Here is an 8,344-nt window from a genome sequence, read left to right as displayed (position 1 = left end):
TTCTCTCACTCAGGCCCTTCCGTGTTGCCACATGTGAGCAGTGCTGAGCAGAGCTCCAGATGCTTTAGCGAGGCCTTGGCAGAGGGGGGTCAGGGCCCAGCCTAGGGACCACAGTCTGCAGCCCCACCCTGCGCTCCCTGTCCCTGGACAGGTCCCGCCCGCCCAGCCCTGCCTGCCTGTGGATCCAGCCCCCAAGGGCCAGACAGGCCAGCAGAGGGGCTGGTCCTCGGGCACAGCCCCCGGAGGCTGGGCAGGGGCATCCTCCAGTTGCCCGCACTCCTCTGAGAGCTGCAATGAGCCCTTCCACATCTGCCCCTTCATTCTGGCCAATGTCTCCCCATAGCAGTCCTCCCTGGCCCGGCGCAGCCCTGCACAGCTCTTGGGGACACAGTGATGGCGCCTGCTGGACAGGAGCTGGCCAGGAAGTGCAGAGCACAGGGACCAGGGGCCTCCGGAGGCCGTGGGGCGGCCCCTCCTCCACGCCAGCGACAGGGAGTCTCCCAGGGGAGCTCTGCTCGCCCCCCGCCCCACCACCAAGGCTCGTCTGGGCTGGGAGGGTCTCCTGGAAAGATGTGTGAGGGATGGGCGAGGTCATGAATCTCCCATGGCTGCTGTAACAAAAGCCACAGTTTATTGTCTTGCAGCTCCGAAAGGGAAAGAAATCTAAAGTCCAGGTGTTGGCAGGGCTGGCTACCGGAGGCCCTGGGGAGAATTTGGGTACTGCCCTCTCCGGGACCTGGAGGCTCCTGTGCCCCTTCCCCCGTGGCCCTTCCTCCACCTTAAATCTAGCTGTGCTGTGTCTTCCAGGCTCCCCCTGACTCTGACCCTCCCACCCCCTCTCCTAAGGACCCTGTGAGGACGCTGGGCCCACACAGAGCATCCAGCTCCATCCCTCCTGCAGAGCGATCCTGCTCTGTCCCTCCTGCAGAGTCCCTGCTGCCACATAAGGTGGCATGGCCACGGATTCTTGGACATCCTTAGGGGTAGTGGGCATTACTCTGTCCCCACACAGGGAATATGCCAGCAGCAGACGGGCTTGGGCAGTGCTAACGCTGAGGTCTCTTACGGCCCTCCCTGGCAAACCTGTGACTGGCCCTGGGACGGTGTCTTCGGCCAGGAGGGCAGCCACCCCCCACCCTGCCTCTCTCCCAAGTGTGACTGGGGCGTCAGGAGAGGCAAGGTCAGACCTCAGCAGTAGCTGCCCCTCCTCAGTGGGCAGCCCGAGGGGCCCCAAGCTCACGGTCTGGGTGGCTCTCTGTGTCCCAGCGCAGAGGTCACCGAGAGAGGGTTGGGGCTGGACTCTGAACTGGGTTTTTTTTAAAAAAAAAAACAGGTGAAATGCACATGACATAAAATGACCACTTTAACGAGTGTGGTTCAGTGACATTTAGCGCATTTGCCACACTGTGCAGCCACCACCTCTGTCTACTCCCTAGACACTTTCGTCACCCCCCGAGGAGCTCTGGAGCCCATTAGGCAGTCACTCCTATTCCTCTCCCCACCCCCGCACCGCGGAATCTGCTTTCTGTCTCCATGGAGCTGCCCGCTCTGTGCATCTCCTATCAGCGGAATCGTGCAATCGGAGGTCTCTGTGTCTGCTTCTCCCGCCGACAGGGTTTTCAGGCACTTCATGTTACCGCCCGCGTCCCCACATCATCCCTTTTTAGGGCTGAATGCTATTCCCCTGCATGGATATGCCGCACTTCATTTATTTATTCATTTATTTAGAGACAGAGTCTCACTCTATTACCCAGGCTGCAGTGCAATAGCATGATCTCGGCTCACTGCAACCTCTGCCTCCTGGGTTCAAGCAATTCTCCTGCCTCAGCCTCCCGAGTAGCTGGTACTACAGGCGCTCATCACCACACCTGGCTAAGTTTTATATTTTTAGTGGAGATGGGGTTTCACCATGTTGGCCACGCTGGTCTTGAACTCCCGACCTCAGGTGATCTGCCCGCCTCGGCCTCCCAAAATGCTGGGATGACAGGCCATGCTTTCTTTATATATCATCAGCTGACAGGCCTGTGGCTACCGCCACCGTTTGTCTGCTCTGAATAGTGCCACTGGGAAGACTCCTGTGTGCCTATTTGTTTGACTATTTCTCTTTATTTTGAGGAGCATGTGTTGTAATAGTCAGGATTTGCATTGCTATAAAGATAAATCGGAAGCTGAGTAATTCATGAGAAGAGGTTTAGTTGGCTTGCAGTTCTGCAGGCTGCATAGGAAGCATGGTGCTGGCATCTGCTGGGCTTCTGGTCAGCCCTCAGGAAGCTCACAGCCATGGCGGAAGGTGAAAGAGGAGCAGGCTTGTTGCATGGCCAGAGCCGGAACAAAAGACAGAGAATTGTGGGGGAGGTACGACACACTTTTCAACAGCAAGGTCTCGCGAGAACTCACTGTGGTGAGTGGGTGCACGGCACCCAGCCATGAAGGGTCCGCTTCCAGGACCCAAACACACCAGGCTCCACCTCCAGCACTGGGGCTCACATCTAAACACGAGCTTTGGAGGGGACGTGCAAGCTCTGTCATGGGCCCAGGAGTGGAACTGCTGGGGTGGATGACTTCACTTTCTGGGGGACTGCCAGGCTGTTTCCACAGTGGCTTCCCTGCATAAGGTGGTCAGGGGTGGGTGAAGGGGCCCCATGTGTGGCTGGGCAGCAGTGACAGGGCTTGGTCAGGAGCCAACACCCTGCTCCCTGCGGTGAACAAGAGGTGCACAGCCTGAGAGAGCCCTAAGTGTTCACGGCCACCCTGTACCTACACAGCTGTGGGGTCAGCTCCAGGGAAGTGGCTGCTCAGCCTCAGTCCTCTGCTGGGAGCCCAGTGTTTGTGGGTTTCCAAAAAGAGGGGTGCCAGGTGCACATTCGACTCGCCGAGTGGGCCGCTGGTCCGGGCACAGTGGTGGGCCTCTGCTGGGACGTAAGATGCCATGGAAAATACTAGCTTCAAGAAACCTGCCCCACGGAGCACCTTGGCTGCAGGGGGCTTCGTCCGGCCGCACTGGATGACTAGGGACAGCTCATGTGTGGGGCAGCTGCGGCTGGAATCGTGTGGACAAAGTGGGAGCAGCCCTCATCACAGCCACTGCTGAGTGGGACCATGGCTCCCACCGCCTCTGGGGTTGGGCATCCTGGCAGGTGTCCCCGCCCTCTGTGGCCTGACCCTCCGAAGGCACTGGTCCTGCCGTGCACCTCCCCCACTGAATAAGTCCTCAGCCTCGCCCCACTCACAAAGCTGAACACATATGAATGTGGCTTCAGTGAGAGTCCCCCATCCTGCCCACAGCCCAGCTGTCCGACTGTCCAGAGATCCATGGATTGATGGATCAGTTGATTGACTGAGTCATTCATTCATTCACTTGGTCCTCTGAGCTCCTGTCCAAAGGCTGAAGGAAGGTGAGGAGGCAGCCCTGCCCAGGGCTCTCCCTGAGCTCCCCCTCCCTCATCACCCCAAGCAGGTGCTGCGGCTCCCCTTCCCAGTTGAGGAAGCTGAGGTCGGAGAGGTGAGAGCCTGCCCTCATTCACATCCAGGCCCAGGCTCGGAAGGGCCTCCCCCTCCCCTGGGGCACAGTGACGCTGGGCACTGACACTGGCGAGGTGCCCTGGGGCCGCCTCCTCCAGCCCGTCCTGCTGGTGCAGGAATGCCAGGGAGTTGTGGGCGGCAGGGCCCTCCCCTGGACGAGGGTCCATCTCCGGTTGTCTGCCCCGCCGGTTAAGGGCCCCCCTCTCCCTGGCAGCCAGGGCCTGGTCACAGGTGCTCCCGGGACCCTCACCTTGACTGTGTGAATCTCTTCCCACGATAGAGACCCTGAACCCACGGCCGTGGCGGGTGCAGGAGAAGGAGGATGGCCCTGCCGGGGCGTGTCTGCCACATTCTGAGCACAGACATCCAAGGGGGTTGGGATGCCACCCGGCCCTGGGGGATAAGGGGCCACTTGGGACACTCAGCGGTGACCCAGGGTGAGGCTGGAATCCAGGATCAGGTGGGTCCCTCCCAGCAATGCAGCCCCCTCCGCAGACCGGATGGTGTGGCCCTGTAGGAAGTGCTGTGCGTGGGGCTCCACGACCACCCTTGGCTTCTGGGACGCCGCTGCTCTCCTGCACCGGCCTCCACTCAGCTTGTGTGGTGGACTCCCCTCGTGTGCCAGGTGCCCTGTGGCCAGAGTCTGCATGTGCCTCTACTTACCCAAATCCCAGGGCCTCTCAATGGGAGCTGCCCCTGCCCAGCCAGCCCCAGGACCCTCTGGGCTGTGCTGCAGCCTCTGCGTCGGGGAGCCTTTCTCCCGTTCGCTCTGGTACCATCCAGGCCACAGTCTCTGTGCTCCCCACTCTCCAGCTGGCTCCCCTCTGGCTGCACTTAAGAGTCCTGGGGCTGGGGCAGGTTCAGATCTGGGATGGACAGGGACGTAGGGGCAGGAAGATAGGCTCTGGGTCTTTGCGTGCTGGGCAACTGGATTTTCCTCCTGAGTCTCAGTTTCATCACCTGCAAAATGGTCTCAGAAGGCGCCCTGGTGATGGGCCGTCCCCTCCCAGGGGATGCACCCTGTTCCCCAGGGCCCAGACCATCTGACATCCCCCTTGCTCTTGTGACCACATCTGCTCCAACAGTGGATCTTTCAAGAAAACTTTCAAGGCACAGCCAGAGCTGGGCAGCCCTCCCCAGGGCACCATGGCTGGGCAGGGCCTCCTGATGCTCCAACCTCTGCCCTCCACCCTCACCCTCAGCAGAGCAGCCACAGGGGCCCCGCCACAGCCATGCCAGACTGTCTAGGCCTGTACCCCTCAGCAGGACACCTGCAGCCCTGGCACTGGCCTACAAGGCCTGGCGTGGTCTGACCCTGCCCGCAGCTCAGCCCCAGGCCACCCATCCACCGCCACTGCCCCGGCAGCAGCCATGCCGGCCTCCTGTTTCCAGCAGCTCTGCCTGCTGGACACACCAGGCCCCCCTTCCCGCCTCTGGGCCTCTGTCTCCCTGTGCACACTCCCCGGTGTGCTCTTCCGGGACCCTTCCCCCCTGCCCCTCCGATATCACTGGGGAACCTGTTCATTCACCCCCACTCAGGCCTTCCCTGACCTCTGACCTGCAAGGCCGCCCCAGGCCCTGCCCCCTGCTCCCCAGTTGCTCCTTCCGGTCCCCGTGCCCAGGGCTGGGCCTGTCTCCACATTCCCTGGGCTGTGCATTTTCTCTCTCCCCTGCTGACTGATACAGCCCCAGCTACATGAGCCTTTTGAAGCTGACACAAATCAAAGCTGCACTGAGTAAAACATCCAGGTCTGCAGGGCACCAGCCCCGTTTCTGAGAGCTTGGCAGCCACCCGTGGCCAGCGGGAGCCGCGTGGGATGGGGCAGGGCATTCGCTGTCATGGTGCGTTCCACCGGATGGGGCCTCATGGTCAGCCCAGCGAGGGGGGGTAAGCCTGCTCGTCCCCTGCTTGGGTCCTTGCTCAGGTGTCCCAGTCGGGTGAGGGCTGCAGCGGCCTTGCTGTCAGGGTTTACCGCTTGCTCCTTCATTCATTCACGTCTTAAACCACCTGTGGACACCAAGGGGAAGGTCTCGGAGGCCTAGGCCTCTCTCCTCTCTCTTCCTCTTCTGCCCCCTCTACCCCATCTCCCCCTTCTCTCCCCTCTCCCCTCCCTCCTGTCTCTCCCACCCACTGCAGTCTCCCTTTCAAACCATGGTGGAGTGGGCCTCGGGCAGCACGGCCCTGGGGCCTGGCAAGGGCAGCTCTGGGACAAGGTGGGGACCAGACTGGCCGGAACACACCCAGCTCCAATCAATGCTGGGTGTGGGACCTTGGGCTAGTGAGCACCCACCCCAAGCCCCAGTTCCTTCTCGGTAAAGTGGGGACAGCAAAATGCCCTCCTCTTATGGGTGCCTTGAGCGCAGCATAGTCCCCGCATAGCCCCCACAGAAGCTTCTGGAACACCAGGCAGCCTAAGTGCTGTGTGCCGGCCGTTACTGTGAGGCTGGTGCTGTGGGTAAACGAAGGAACTGCTCTGTCTTCTGACTCTGTCCTATGGACCCTGGGGACTGTCGGGGTCTGGCCACCCACAGCAGCCCTTCTCCTGGGAAGAGATGGCCCTGGGCCCATGCCCTGCTCCTTGGGTGTGGGGCTGCTGTGAGGAGGGTGATTGATGGCCACGTCCGCTGCACACCCTCTCTCTCACCACCGCAGAGCACCCGAATCCTTTACAGAGCCGCCTGCACAGGCCGCAGACTGCTCCCCACCTCCCCCGCTGTGGCTGTCTATACTCCTGACCCCAGCTGCAGGCCTGGCCTGCCCCCCTCAACTCTGCCTGGAGATGGTAGGCCGGAGGAAGTGGGGTGCAGGGGAGGAGCCTTGCAGGGGGAGTTCGGACACCGCCCCTCACACCATGCACTTCAGCTGCCAGTGGGAAGCCGAGTGGCTATTTAGTTTCCAGAGAAGTGCTCGGACCTGGTAGAAGCTTAAAACCTCCTGGCCTCCTTTATGGTGAGACGTGGGGTCTTCAGTGGGGCGTGCAGGGCTGGGAGCAGGGCCCATCATCATCCAAGAAGCCTCTGGACTGGGCAGATGCAGGGGGCGCCCCTCTGTCCCTCGCTGTCGCTGGCCGGAGGACACCAGAGTGGGTGTTGGTGTGTGTGGCGAGTGTGGCTGCGGCTCCGGCTTCTCCCCATGACTCTGCAGAGCTGGCCTTGGGATGTGGGGAAGGGGCCATGAGCCCAGGAGGTGAACCTGGAGGAGAGACCCACCTCACTCCTGTGGGCCAGCCTGGAGGGTATGCAGGTTCCTCACAGGGTCCCCTGGGATTAGATGCAGCTGAACCTGTTCTAAGCAGCATGGGATCCCCCACCCTGTGACCCTGACTGGCCGGAACCGCAAGGGGATGCCTTCCTAAGTCCGGGAGGCATTGGGGACATTAATGAGGTGGTTTCTGAACAGGAGGATCTATGCTCTGGACAGGACTTGCAAATAGCAAAGCTCATTGTCCCCACCACATGGGCCTGCACCTGCCTCCAACAGGCGGGTCCCCTGACCACTGTGGTCCACTGTCCTTCCGTGTCCTGGTCCCTAGTCCTGGGAGGCCCCGGAGAGATGGGACGACCAGCCAGCGTCACACAGCCTGTGAGGACAGTCTGCCAGTTCCGGCCTCAGGTCTCTGAGTCCAGGCCCTGCAAGGACAGATCCCCGTCAGGCCCCGTCCCAGGCCCTCGTCTGTTACATAATTCAGGCGTGAAATCCCGGAAGGGGGAGCTCCTGAGCCCGACCAGCACTGGGCATTGGGGTCTCCCCACCACACACCCTTGGTGGCAGGGCCCTGCTGGGGGCGGCAAGAAGGTTGGCCTCGCCTCTGTCCAAGGTGACTGGCATTTGTCATGACTTGGGTTGGCTTAAGAGTCTCCGGAAACCCAGGTGGCTCCATCACCACCTGATCCTGGCCCCAATTCTAGGCAAAAGGGCAGAGCTGACGGGACTGTGGAGGGGGCCACCCCCTCCTGGATGGCCTGGGTGGTGGGCTCAGCCCACTGGAGGCTCAGAACAGCAAAGGAGGCTATAGCCTCCTGCCCTCCCAACCCCTGGCCCTGCACCCTGGGAGATGCCCGGGTCTCCCCAGGGCACCCTAGGAGCCGGCTGGCGTGGCATGGAGGCTGCTGCCCAGCTACTGAGGAGGCGCCTCTGTACCAGCTGAGCTAAAAATAGCGGGGGGATCTCGGGCAGGGACAGCCGGTGGGAGGCCTGTCAGGGAGGGGCCGGGAGGGGCAGGACAGCAGCCTGGGCCCGGGACCCGCCGTCAATGGCGTGGGTGCTCCCACCCTGTTCCCGGTGGCCGGGCCAGCCGCGGCCCAGCTGACAGGCTATTTTTTCCCCTGCTTGACTAAATATGGTCAGGGAGCGCAGCCCGAGGGGGCCACTTGGCCAGGGCCGCGTGTTTGGGATGCTTGGCCGGGTATATAAGAACTGCAAAGGTGAGGCCGGCTCCTGACCCGAGGGGGGCCCCCACGCCCGCTCTGGCCTCTCAGGTCAGGCCCTCCCCTCCCCTCCCCTCCCCCCGCCCCTGTGTCTAGGCGAGCCGGCTGTGTGCCTGCGAGAGCGTGCACACCCGCGGGACCTTCCCTTTTGTTCCACCCTGACCTCTACCTCCTCTACCTTGTGCTGACCCCGCTGGGGTGCAGGGGCTCCCTGCGGAGGAGGCCAGGACTCAAGGTGTGCAGCTCGGCCGCCTCTCCCTAACTCTGCACCAGCGCCTCCTCTCTTCTCTCTCTCTCTTTCTCTCTCTCTCTCTCTTTTCTCTCTCTCTCTCAAGATCTCCCTCCCGCTAAGTCTGCTCTGCTGCAGGAGGGCTGGGGGAAGGGCAGGGGTGTG

At 61.9% G+C, this 8,344-nt stretch overlaps 1 long non-coding RNA gene across 1 annotated transcript in view; it reads right to left on the bottom strand.

Moving 5' to 3' along the window:
• Positions 1-605: 605 nt before the first annotated feature.
• Positions 606-8,344, bottom strand: part of LOC105506376 — an 8,501-nt gene continuing 762 nt past the window's right edge. Inside the window, exons 2-7 of the long non-coding RNA XR_001000915.1 lie at positions 5,814-5,972; positions 5,358-5,530; positions 5,081-5,233; positions 3,231-4,388; positions 2,762-2,909; positions 606-2,306 (exon numbers count right to left, since the gene is read on the bottom strand). This is a non-coding gene — a long non-coding RNA (uncharacterized LOC105506376). The remainder of the gene's footprint in view (positions 2,307-2,761; positions 2,910-3,230; positions 4,389-5,080; positions 5,234-5,357; positions 5,531-5,813; positions 5,973-8,344) is intronic.

Source organism: Colobus angolensis, unplaced genomic scaffold (assembly GCF_000951035.1).
Source record: "Colobus angolensis palliatus isolate OR3802 unplaced genomic scaffold, Cang.pa_1.0 Scaffold136, whole genome shotgun sequence".
Classification (NCBI taxonomy): domain Eukaryota; kingdom Metazoa; phylum Chordata; class Mammalia; order Primates; family Cercopithecidae; genus Colobus; species Colobus angolensis.
This window is presented reverse-complemented; position numbering and strand designations above follow the sequence as displayed.